Consider the following 13,623-nt stretch of genomic DNA (forward strand, 5'->3'; position numbering starts at 1 on the left):
GGCTCGAAAGATTGACCGTAATGTAACCCTCCTCGAGGAATGTGAAGTCGCAGGCTTGAAAGCGGAGCATTTTACAATCTAAGTCGAGTGTAGTAGGTTTGCTGGACACAGTGTGAGACAACTGTTGTTATCGTTAGGCCTAACTCATCGTAAAGTAAATACCACCATGACCGATATCCAAACTACAGTGGAAAAGGCAAACCAGTGGATTTGGTGTGCCTGTGTATATATATATATATATATATATATATATATATATATATATATATATATATATATATATATATGGGAGAATATACAAATAATAACAACAGACGAGGACAGGTGGTGTAAATAACAAAAGGATATATTAGTATGACGCTCGGGAATACGGAAAGTCTTTGACGTTTCGAGCTACGCTCTTCAACAGAAAGAATACGGAGACAAGGAGAAAAACACGGAGAAAGAAAATTGAATAGTGTTCAGTCAACGATAAAGAGAGAGAGAGAGAGAGAGAGAGAGATAGAGAGAGAGAGAGAGAGAATGGAGCAGATAAGATTCAGCCGAAATATAGACTACTACTTCCGAGGTTCCGCTAGAAATGAAACATATGTAGGCTGGACTTTATCCACTCCATTCCCTAATTAACGAATGATTATTCGCATATATAACTATTCCTGTTACTAACCGTGAACAATGAAATTGACTTTTTTCAGTGTATCGTACTTTAATATGGGGGAAAATGTTCATCCTCCGGCGCCAATAAACCAGTATTATTCATGAAAGTTGTTTCTTATATCTTCTACGGGTCGCTTGAAGCTCACTAACTTCCTACAACTTGATACACGCTAACACACGCACACACACACACTCATACAAACACACACACACACACACATATATATATATATATATACATGCATATATATATATATATATATATATATATATATATATATATATATATATATATATATATATATATATATATACATATCATTCGCAGTGTCATGACGAAAAAATCCAACATACTGAAGGAATCAGAATTTCGAAATCAAAATGCAGAGGATTGTTTTGAGAAATATCTAAGCGTACTACTTGAAGACATATATTTCGATGTCGTAAACAAATATACAAAATCATAAAGGATAAGAGTTAAAAAAGAAATGCGCAATTACATTTCTTTTGGTGTATGTATACGTGTGCATATATATATATATATATATATATATATATGCACATTTTCTGTACACTTATGCGTGTATGTATGTATGTGTACACAATACTAATGCAGTTATGTGTGTTTATATATATATATATATATATATATATATATATATATATATATATATATATATATATATACTTATATATGCACGTAGAAATATGCATATGTGTGTATCTATGTATGTATTTACGTATATTGTATGTGGTTTCTGTGAATTTTGCGGCTGTATTATTTTCCACACACATATAATTTCTAGTTTCGGAAAACTGCAAAAAAAAAAAAGTAAAATATTAAACGCATATGCATAGTTGAACAGTAAGTGCATAATGATATACGTATGAAAATAATGCGAAATACATTTATAAGTGATGTATGTTAGTATATATACATACATATATATATATATATATATATATATATATATATATATATATATATATATATATATATATAGATAGATAGATAGATAGATAGATAGATAGATAATTCACACACACACACATATATATATATATATATACAGAGAGAGAGAGGGGGGCTGTGAAGAAAAATAGAGAGAGAGAAATGTATATATAGATAGCTAGACACACACACACATGCATATATAGTTACGTATTAATAGTAACAAATCAGCATCAAAATTCTGTTACTACGCCTATTACTAAGAATTATAATAAACATAACATAATACATAAAATCATTTGATTTGGCATATATAATTTCCATTTCACCAATCACTCCTACAGATGAAAGGAATGTTATGTTTGCCGAAATCTTTGAAGTCGGACAGAAATGGAAGTGTTTCTAGAGTTTATATATATCAAATTGGTGTTTACATCTGTAAAATCAGTTGTCATATAACCCATTTCGACACATCTTACACAAACACACTCTTGCACGGACAAGCACACACGGGCATACTTACACGTTCTCACACACACATTCAAGGAAGGGAGCTTATTTACAAGTGTTATAGGTGAGTACAGATGTATAGAAGTGTTTGTGCTCTGGCGTATGCTTGCATATGAAGAATACTTTTTGTATGCATTTCCTCTAAATATTTTTTATGTGTGAACTTGTGACCGTTTATGAAAAAAATTTAATTTGAATGCTTAATTTGAATAAACCTGTGATTTTGATGATACCATTATATTTAACCTTGCAGTGCCATCATGTATATATAAATATTTTTACGGTGAAAGGAGAGTGTTAAGTAACTGTACAATATTCATGGTAGAGATTGAAGTGCCATGTATATGCATATATGTATGCATTTACACATGCATATATGTGTACAAATAAAGTGTGTGTATATGTTTGTGAATGTATACGCGCGCATATACACACACTCTCAAGCATACATTCATACATACACGCATAGAGACATATATATTTATATATATATATTACGTATATATTCATATATAAATATATATTACATATATATGCATATGTAATTATTCATTCAACCTGGTCTTAAATTGAATGTTAATTTTTAACTCTTTTAAGTCAAATTATTCTTAAACTATTACTTTCCAAAATGTCATAGTTTTTGTTCGCTATCGTTATTATACCTAGTTCCATGATTATACGCAATTTATGACATTTACTCTTTAATTAAATTTCGACTCAATTTTCAGTACTTATGTTTTACCGTCAAAGGTCAATCGATTTCATCCAATAGATTCATGTTATTATGAAAAGTAGTAACGTTCTGGCCAACTAGTTTTACATGTTTATTTCATCAGTCTGAAATTTTTATTTCACCAGTTTAAGATGTTTATTCGATTTAACTGTAGATTTATTTAGAGACTTCAGAAATTTTTTTACCTACTCCTATTCATGATTTTGTTTCTTCACGTTACGTTTTAAGTATTATTTCTATTGAGTTTTATAAGGCAGTGAACTGACATAATTCTTCGCATGCCGGACATAATTCTGCGCTCATTTCGTTCATATTCAATTTCTGAGTTTGACATCTTCCCAAGTCGACTTTGCCTCTCATAAGTACCATCCCTGCACCTAAATTGTTGGCGTTGCGCCAAAATTTGAAGCCATGTTTTCATAATGTGAAAAGAAAGTACACATATACCACGTTAACCAATGGGTCTATAATCGCATGAAAAATTCAAATATACACATAAATAATATGCGCCTTCTCACAAAATTCTTGGATTTGCGCCAAAATTTGAAACCCTTATTTTTTCCATAATCAAAGTGAAAACAATGAACATGTATATTACAACGCTAACCAATGGTCCTATAAGCCTACAATAAAATTGAAATACTTTTTATAAGTAAAATGTCACTATTTCAAAACCTAATGCGAGTAAACTTTACATTTCACTACTGAAAAACAACTTAACTCGAAAATAGAACATACAGAAGAAATTTCATTTTTGTGATTTATACGCAGCTGATTAATTAGAACAAGAAACGGAGGCACTGAGTACTAAAGTCAACACTAAGTTAAGAAATAATCTTTTCTATTCTAGGCAGGAGAACCCAAATTTTGGAGGAGGGGGCCAGTCGATTAGATCAACCCCAGTACGCAACTGTTACTTAATTTATCGACCCCGGAAGGATGAAACGCAAAGTCAACCTCGGCGGAATTTGAAATCAGAACGTAAAGACAGAAGAAATACCGCTAAGTATTTCGCCCAGAGTTGCTATCGTTTCTTAATTCTTTATTGCCCACAAGGGGCTAAACATAGAGGAGACAAACAAGGACAGACAAAGGGATTAAGTCGGTTACATCGACCCCAGTGCATAAGTAGTTGTTAATTTATCGACCCCGAAAGAATAAAATGCAAAGTCGACCTCGGCGGAATTTGAACCCAGAACGTATCGGCAGACGAAATACCGCTAAGCACTTCGCCCGGCTTTGCTAACGTTTCTGCTGGTTCGTCGCCTTAGGTTAAGAAATAATGAACAAACAAATTTCGTTCTTTTCTACACTAGGCACGAGGCCCAAAATTTTGGGGGAGGGGACCAGTCAATAAAATCAACAGCAGTACTCAAATTATCGACCCCGAATGGATGAAGGGCAAAATTGCCTTCCGCGTAATTTGAACTCAGAGCATAAGAACAAACGAAATACCGCCCGGTGTGCTAACGCTTCTGCCAGCTCGCCGCTTTAGTTTAAGAAATAAAGTACAAGTAAATTCTATTGAAGAACGAATCAAACTAACGCTATAAAATATATGAACAAGTTATCGAATAATTCATTAAAGTAGATCATAGCATAAAATACACCCATTGAATAATGGAATTACTAATACATCTAAAGTAACGTGATTTGAAAAGTAAAACTTCTACATCAACAAAACTTAACAAATTAACAGGTAACAAATTAAACCTCAGATTCTAAAATGTAGAAGCTTATATATGATTAATATGACTTTTTAGGCGAGCTGGCAGAAACGTTAGCACACGGGGCGAAATGCTTATCCGTGATTCGTCTGTGTGAGTTTGGATATATTGGTAATTATTATTGGAGTGCGTCTGTGTAGTAAGTGCATGTCTCTATTGACTGTTTTTATTTTATTTCCTGCTATAAGTTTTTGTGTGATAGTATTTCGTCTGTCTTAACGTTCTGAGTTCAAATTCCGCTTTATCTTTCATCCATTGATGCGTACATGGAACAATCTAATTTACTGCCCCGCCTCCCAAATTTCGGGCCTTGTACCTAGAGTAGAAAAGAATATGACTTTGTAGGCGAGCTGGCAGAACCGTTAGCATGCCTGGCATACGCTTAGGTGAATTTCGACTGTCTTTAGTTTCCGAGTTCAAATACCACCGAAGTAGACTTTGCCTTTCAGCCTTCCAAGTCGATAAATTATGTACCAGCTGAGTCACACGGCACATTTAATAGACTTCTCCCTCTAGCGATATTGCTGGCCTTATTCCAAAATTCGTAACCAATATTATAACTCTATATTGTACATTTATAACATTTCAAAAGCTTCTATGTTGTTCCAATACGTCATAATACACAATGGAAAAGAGACCTAGAGTAAGCCGATAGCTAACTGATATCACCTTTAACAGATGGAAAACTCTTTGCACGAGAACGAATTGTGTAACTGAAACAATGCGGTTATATTTTCAAGTAAAATCTGTGTTTCTCGTTCCCGTTGGCAAGGGTGATATATTCCAGTGATCTATAATCGACAGCTTAGGAAATATGTGAAATGTTTATATGCACAGTCATACACGCACAAGCACACACACGCACGCACATACGCACACGCACACGCACACATATACATATACATACATACATACATACATAAGCATACAGGCATAAGTGGTGTGTGTGCGAGTGTGTGTAAATGTGTGTGTGCGTGTGTATGTGTGTTATTAGCTTAAGGAGACAAGAATCAGGATTTAGCAATTCCGCCGTCGCTCATGAACGCTTGGTGTTTATTACTGATTTTCTTGGGTATTAAGTACTATTATACTTCTATACGAGATGCATTTTCCAGCCGAATACTGCACTTTTGAAGCTTCATGGAGTACATGTACGTTAAGGAGAACTTATAGAATGCTACCTTTGTATATGCAAATGCGTTTGTGTTTCTGCCTATGCTGTCAGCTCATTGAACTGCGTCAAATGATCGAGTGAGGAATGTTCAATACTTGTGTGTAAAATTACAAGTAGATTAGTTAGTGAAGCTGCAGGTTTTATATTCACTATAATCTACACATAAATGCAAATACACAATGAGACACATTTTTGATAGTATGTGTGTGTGTTTTATCCGTATTTAATGTACCCTCCTCCTACATACTTTCGTATTTATCGTTCTCTTAGTTCATCTGACTATATTTCTGTTTCAATGATTGTATACTTTAAGACGGCCAGCTGTCAGAAACGTTAGCACACCGGGCGAAATACTTGGCATTATTTCGTTTGTCTTTACGTTCTCTGTTCAAATTCTACCGAGGTCGACTTTGCCATTCATCCTTTCGGGGTAGATAAATTAAGTAACAGTTGCGTACTGGGGTTGATCTAATCGATTGGTCCCCTCCCCAAATGTTTCGGCCCCTGTGCCTAGAGTAGAAAATATTTTTTGTACACTTTAAGGCGGCGAGCTGGCAGAAACATTAGCACGCCGGGCGAAATATTTAGCGGTATTTCGTTAGCCGTTACGTTCTGGGTTTATATTCCACTGAGGTGGACTTTGCCTTTCATCCTTTCAGGGTCGATAAATTAACTACGAGTTACGCACTGGGGTCGGTATAATCGGCTTAATCCCTTTATCTGTCCTTGTTTGTCCCCTCTATGTTTAGCCCCTTGTAGTCAATAAAGAAATAAGAAACGTTAGCACGGCGAGCGACATACTTAGCGTTATTACGTTTGTCTTTACGTTCTGAATTGAAATTCCGCCGAGGTCGACTTTGTCATTCATCCTTTCGGGGTTGATAAATTAAGTAACAGTTGCGGTCTGGAGTTGATCTAATCGACTAGTCCCTTCCCCCAACATTTCGGGCCTTCTACCTAGAATAGAAAAAAAAAATATTGTACACTTTAGGCGGTGAGCAATGCTTCGCGGTATTTCGTCTGTTTTGCGTTCTGAGTTCCTATTCCTCCGAGATTAACATTGCCTTTCATCCTTTCGGGGTCGTTAAATTAAGTACCAGTTGCGCACTGGGTCGATCTAATCTACTGGACACTCACCCAAAATTACGGGCCTTGTGCCTAGAGGAGGAAATAATTATTTTACAATTTTCGGTCACTATCTCACATGCACCTTGCCTCTCGGTGCCACTCTCATTTTTACTGAATCTGCATGGATATTTGTATGTGTACGTTGACTATGTTTATGTAACATATGTGGTTTTCTGTATCATTGTGTGTTCGTGCATATAGGTATGTATTTATGTGTGACGTGTCCATGCAAGTCTATGCTATTACTGTGCCACTAGTATACAAAATATCTTTTTTCTGTACTAATTCTTTCACTCTACGCTTCACGTATCTCCTTTAAGTTTTTATATAATACTTCAACAAATATTTCTACAAGGGAAGTCTTAATTATATTCATAACGTAAGTGCTAGTGACAGCATGAAAAAAGGTTAAACTGTACCAGTATATCCTTCATTTCATAATGTAAAATATATATTAGTAAATCATAAATTACAATTTGCTTGAATGGTTTTGTATAGAGAGACTAACTTATCAATGATCTCATTTACCTACAATATATCTAATGGCAGCTTACCGGTGTCGTATTAAATATATTTTAAATTAAAAGGATAACGTACGAATGGGAATATGCTTTCATGTTACTATTTTTTCACTATGCTCGTCAATTCCTGTGCAAATCGTTACTATTACACTGCTGCTACTACAACTAACACGGCTGGAGCTACATTTGCTACTGATGCTGAGGACAATGATGATAATGATGATGACTGGGTGGTGTTGGTGTGGATCACATTGGTGCTAGAAATGATGATAATGATTTGTCATGTTGCCAATAAGAGACGGAGACATTGAAGATAAGATAAAGCGCGAAATACGACGCACACTGTCTGGTTATATGTACCGTGATGATATTGATACTAGTAATACTGCTGCTGCTGCTACTACTTCTACTACTGGTGAGGAAGAAGAGGAAGAAGAAGAAAAAGAAGATCAAAACCACCACCACCAACAACAACAACAACAGCAAGAGGAAAGAAGAAAGAAGGCGAGGAAGGAGAAACAATTATCGAACTCTGGGTGCAACACAATAAACTGACTTAATTTTTAAAGTTTATATCTAGAAACTAGGAAGAAAGAGTTAACCATACTTTGTAAGGCTACCAATCTTATGCAACAAAGAATATACATTTTCAAACATTATAGATTTCAGGCTATCATTCAAAGGAACTTATCCGAGGAAGATGGAATTATATCAGAAATAGTTATACATATTCAGTAAATGAGTCACAAAGTATGAAAAAACAACCTTACGTTCGGTTAATCTACTCTGACATGACAGAGAGTCATATCGTAATCAACTGAATATCTTTATTTCTAAAGGACCATCAGGAAAGCATAAACTTCCTAATTAAAATGTGAGTCCCATTTTGACAATGTACCTCATTGTGAAATTTCATTATATCTTAACATTTAGAAAAAAACAGAGGCGACCAGCTGGTGGAATCGTGAGTACTCCAGACACAATGCTTAGCGGTATCTCGTTAGTCTTTATCTCTTGTGCTCAAATTCCGCCTAGTTCGATTTTGCCTCTCGGGGTCAATAAAATAAGTCCCAGTTGAGCACTTAGTGAACCTGTGCAAGAAATTTAAATAAATATTTTTTAAAAAATGAATGAATGCCTATTATTAACAGATCGTTTGGAGATGATTCAAATTTTGCATTTACATTCATAAGCAAATCCTGAATTGTTTATGTAATTAACTGCAAGAACTTGACTCTGTAAATACAAACCACTAAAAGAAACTTACTATATGCACTATTTGTCTCTTATACTAACGGTAGAAAATTAATTGATACGGTATGATAATAATTCTCAAAACAATGGAGTAGAGTTTGGAATGTTGCAGAAACAGCCAAATCGGTAAATACAGAAATGACATACGATGACCATACTGAGGAATCACTCAAGTTTAAATTTACATGAAAAATATTTCCGAAAACTACATACCGGAACATATTCCTTGTGACGATTGGATGAATTTACATAATCTGGATGGAATAACAAAGCAACAATATTACTGATATAATTGCAACTTATGAACAATAAGCATATTAGATACACATCATGTGTGTTGAATAATGTATGGGAATAACTGTACACTAAAAATATTAAATATCCTACACTAGCTCCGATAAAATCCATTATGAGACATGATATCGCAGATCTACTTTACATACGTACAACAAACCAATTCCAAACCATTAGAAATATATTTCAGATACTCTGATGTTTTCCACTTGTTTCAGACAAGGACACATCGAAAATACTATGGAAATTTTGCATACACAGGGATCACAAGATAGCTTATATATTAAGCTTCATACTTTTTTTTCCAAAAGATAGCTTATATATTAAACTTCACACCTTTTTCCTACAGAAAAAAAAAACCCTCAATAGTCATTTACTAAAGATAGAAGTACTATAATAGTATAACATTGTGTAGTGAGTTCTTTGTTAAATACTACGTCCGTTATAAGAATGTGTATAATTTCCTATTTGTATTTAGTGCGGATGGAATCATACATAAATATATCCGTATCTGAAGATTGAAAATATAAATTATTCAGATTGTTTTCTGCATTATAATTAATATTCGGCTAATCCGTAATCTATTTCATAGACGCAACACTTAAAGCTTACTGGAAATAATTGTAAGGTGAGAAAGCCACAATAACAAATAGCTAATATATTATTTTAATGACATTTAATAAAACATGGAGCATTTTCAAGCATGTTTCGGAGCATAAAATTGCCCCTTAGTGGAGGTGGAAGACGTCACTGGGTAATTTGTCTCGGTAATTTATCATTTGAAATTTGGTTGTGCGACGACCTAACTTAGATATGTATAAGCCGTTCAGAATACAGTAAAATGGCTGTTGGTAAAAAGTAATTTATAAATGCATGCTCATGACTGCAGTATTTTGAAGAGTGCATATTCGCAATTCCACCGAATCGGATTGTTAACATTTAGCTCTATGATCTCTGTACATAGTAAAATTACATTTGCTGTTATACTTCGAAAGCTTCTGGAAATATCTGCTAAATCCGGGGATAAAATATCTAACATCTACGCAAAAATACACTAAACGAAACATAAGTAATGAATACTGAATGCTTTAGGAAAGGAAAAGATCTTCATTCGTATGGTTGTTCTTATATGAAACACAAAATACAATGTCATCCTCTTGTTCCTAGAGTGTTTACACGAACATTAGGAGTACGAAAAAATATTTCCGCGGAAAAAAATATTTAACGTGTTTTCAGATATAGATAACGAGTCCTAAATGCCTCGGAGAAATGACTGGCTCACTTATATATCACAAATACCTTGATTACAATTTTAGAGATAAGTGAGAATCAATATTAAGTGATATGGACAGATTTTGTGATATATGTCGTGTATGGTTCCAAATTGGAAAAAATATATATAATATGGAAACTAATTGCTGCACGATGCGAGTTGTACAACACAAGAAATAGTAATCCTAAATAATGAAAATAATATTCCTTATGAAGTTGCGAATGAAACTCTACATCTATATAAGGTGGGGTGCGGATGCGGTCAGAAATTTATGGGTCTTATTATGCAATATATCCTGTATATATAAACATATTAAAATTATTCTGCAGATGGCAAATTGCTTGATAGTATGTTGCATACATATTGTGGCTTGAATGATTGTAAGATAAAACGTAAGTAATATCAGGAGAAAATGCGAAAATTATACCAAGCATGGGCATACATAAATGTGGTCGATAAAGTAGAGAAAGTAAATTATGTGTAAAGAAACTGGTGAGGAAAATATTATTAAGGAAGTTTTAGATTAATATTTATAACTAAACTAAAGTTTACGAATAAAGAAATGAATATTAATGTAAAGATATAATACTGTGCCTTTGAAGTTAAATGTATTATCCAGTCTATGAAGGACAACGAGAACATTAATGGTTTCTTGTTTAGAGTAAAACATGAGAAAAATAAATGTCAGTTATATCAAATGAAGATCCCTCCTGAAATTAGAATATTATCAGAGGATATATATTGTACAACTAAAACAATATTTTCTAGAAAATATGCGCAAAGCAGAGTACTGCCTTCTTCTTTCTGGAAGGCCTAGAAATTGCAGAAGCAGGTATTTGTGTGGAGCATTTGGAGATAAGAACGGAAACTTATTAAATAAAATCTGAATAAAATTTCAACATCTAAATGCCATGCAAAATTATAGTCCAGAAATTACAGTAATTAAAAAAAAACTGGGCAAAGCACCTGAGAATAAAAGTTAGGGTTAGGGTCAATCGAAAAATACCATGCACATAAACGTGAACATCACGCACAAGCGAATGCGAATTTTTAACTTGCGCCACTCATTCTCTTACTGACTTACGTACATATGTAGTTGCGTACACATATAGATACAGTCTCGATCCTCGCAATCATGACTGAGATGAACATCAGGGATGTGACAGCTGAAGCGAGAGAGGCTGCACATCTGCTCTTTAGTGTTCAGCCATAGTTATAGTATCAGATGAAGTGCCTTGCTCAAGGGTACACCACAGCCGTCAGTCTAGGTCTGGAAGCCACGACCATACGACAATGAGTGCAACACTGTAGCCACTAGGTAACTCACTTTACAACTAGACAGGTATATTAATGCATACTCTAAGTATAATACTAAAATATATGGATGGTATGAAGTGACAATAACGGATGATATTTTTAATTCCTAGTCCGGCCTTAAATTTCAGCATATAAACAAGAAAGTACCTATCCCTAACCGAAAATTGTAAGAAGTAAATCGCTCAGTAAAATATATCTACATATGAATATCACAAAATGTGTGATTTCGTGTGAAAGTAATGTATATTTAAATGTGCTGACTCATGCTAAAACGGACACTAAGATACTTCATGAAACATAATTTGAAGATATCTTTTGTTCTTGTTACGATGCAAACACAATTGGATAATGAGTGACAAACAGAATGTTAACCATACGTGTTTCAAATCGAAAAAATTCCATCTGTATGCATCTCAGTCATGTAATATGTCAATAAAGTTCTACTCTAATTTATAGTTTCCCTGTATACTATTAAAATATCAAAATGTTCTGTCAAGTATAGCGTTAAAAATATACTTTAACATTTTATAAAATTTATCATGAAATAAATAGCAACTTTTGACTGAATTGATTTGTTTGGAAATAATTGTAAAATCCATAAAACAGAGATCAAAATTGACTAAAATTGTAACATGTTTATTTGAAATATTGCCATGGAATTCAAAAAAGGGAGAATAAAAAAAAGTGAAAGCTCGCTTTTAAAATCACTATATCACAAACGTGAAAAGAATTTTGCTGATAAAACGGGAAATGAAGTACGTTTTTCAGTATGAGATTTAAAATCAAGTTATAAATAATAAACAGACACTTAAACAGCACACTATCATGTATGAAATTTCAAGAATTAATAATTTAAAAAATCATCTTGTGGATCATTCGCTCTTTTTGCAGAAAGAAAAATAAAACAAGCTTAGAAATACACACGCAAACTGACTTTCTAAAAATATTTTCTTACTTCTCCCCATTTTACCATTGAGAAAGTTCATGCACACATTTTAATATTTTTATTCACTTACTTTTAATGTAATCTGTTTTTGTTATTCTATTCGGTTTATACGATGAAAGAAAAGGTTGCATTAGCAAAAAGATTGATTAGTAGTATATGAAATATCAAAGAAGATGACAGAAAACAAACATGGGCGTAAGAAAACTAAAAAACGAATGCTTAAAAAAGATAACTAAAATTGAAATAAATTATAATTAAATGGGAATTTAGAATGAAAACGTTTTTTTTTTTTTCAAAATCAAAATCACTTAAGGAACATTAAAGTCTCTTTGCATTTATCTATTTTCTTCGCCTTATTTTGTGTTTCTGGGTGAAGCTTGATAAAGTTGAAGGTCGAAAAAATTGAAGAGTAATTAATTTTAATATCCTAACAACAGTTGGCTGTGGAAGAGTTTGCTGTGAAAATTTTCGGAATTAATGTTTGGTTGTAAAGATGACAGTACAATCATTTGGCCTCCATATTTATTAATTATTAATTGATATTATTATTATTGTTGTTATTATTATTATTATTATTGCTGTCTTTTTCATTTGTTGTTTTTCTTAAGCTATTCTTTTTCAACAAAGACTTGCTTTGATGACCGCATGAATCCTTAGAGATATCCGTAGACTAATTTAGTTAAAAATTTAAATTCGTTGATTTAATTTCATTTTCTATTAGTTATTTATTTAGGTATCTATTTATTTATTTTGGCACACCGTGAATCGTGTTTGTGAAGTGGTAAAATTAAAAGGTTATTAGCTTATGAAAACGCTTTCAATGGATGGCTATTTGAAATGTGTTTAATAAGAAAATAGCGTTGCATATCTCAAGAAGAGACCATTCTGGAAGCGATGAATTTTCTTAATACAATTTTCTCAAAATATTTCTGTATTAATTCAAAGCAATATGCTGCATTGGTAAATGCGATGAACAGAACCCTTAGAATATGAAACTCCATTCTGTTTCAAGCTTGCCTTACTCTGTTTCAAGCTTGCACACTTATTAATACCGTGTGACTCACATAGGAGCTGAGCATATTTTCAGATCCAATCGAATGTTTCCATTTCCCGCAAGTAATAAATCGTTTCCATTTA

The 13,623-nt window shown here is 33.3% G+C and overlaps 1 long non-coding RNA gene across 2 annotated transcripts in view; it reads left to right on the top strand.

Moving 5' to 3' along the window:
• Window positions 1–13,623, top strand: part of LOC128247356 (uncharacterized) — a 71,711-nt gene that overhangs the window by 57,491 nt on the left and 597 nt on the right. The window lies entirely within an intron of this gene.

The sequence above is a fragment of the Octopus bimaculoides genome, chromosome 3, assembly GCF_046866305.1.
Source record: "Octopus bimaculoides isolate indiv1 chromosome 3, ASM4686630v1, whole genome shotgun sequence".
NCBI classification, from domain to species: Eukaryota; Metazoa; Mollusca; class Cephalopoda; order Octopoda; family Octopodidae; genus Octopus; species Octopus bimaculoides.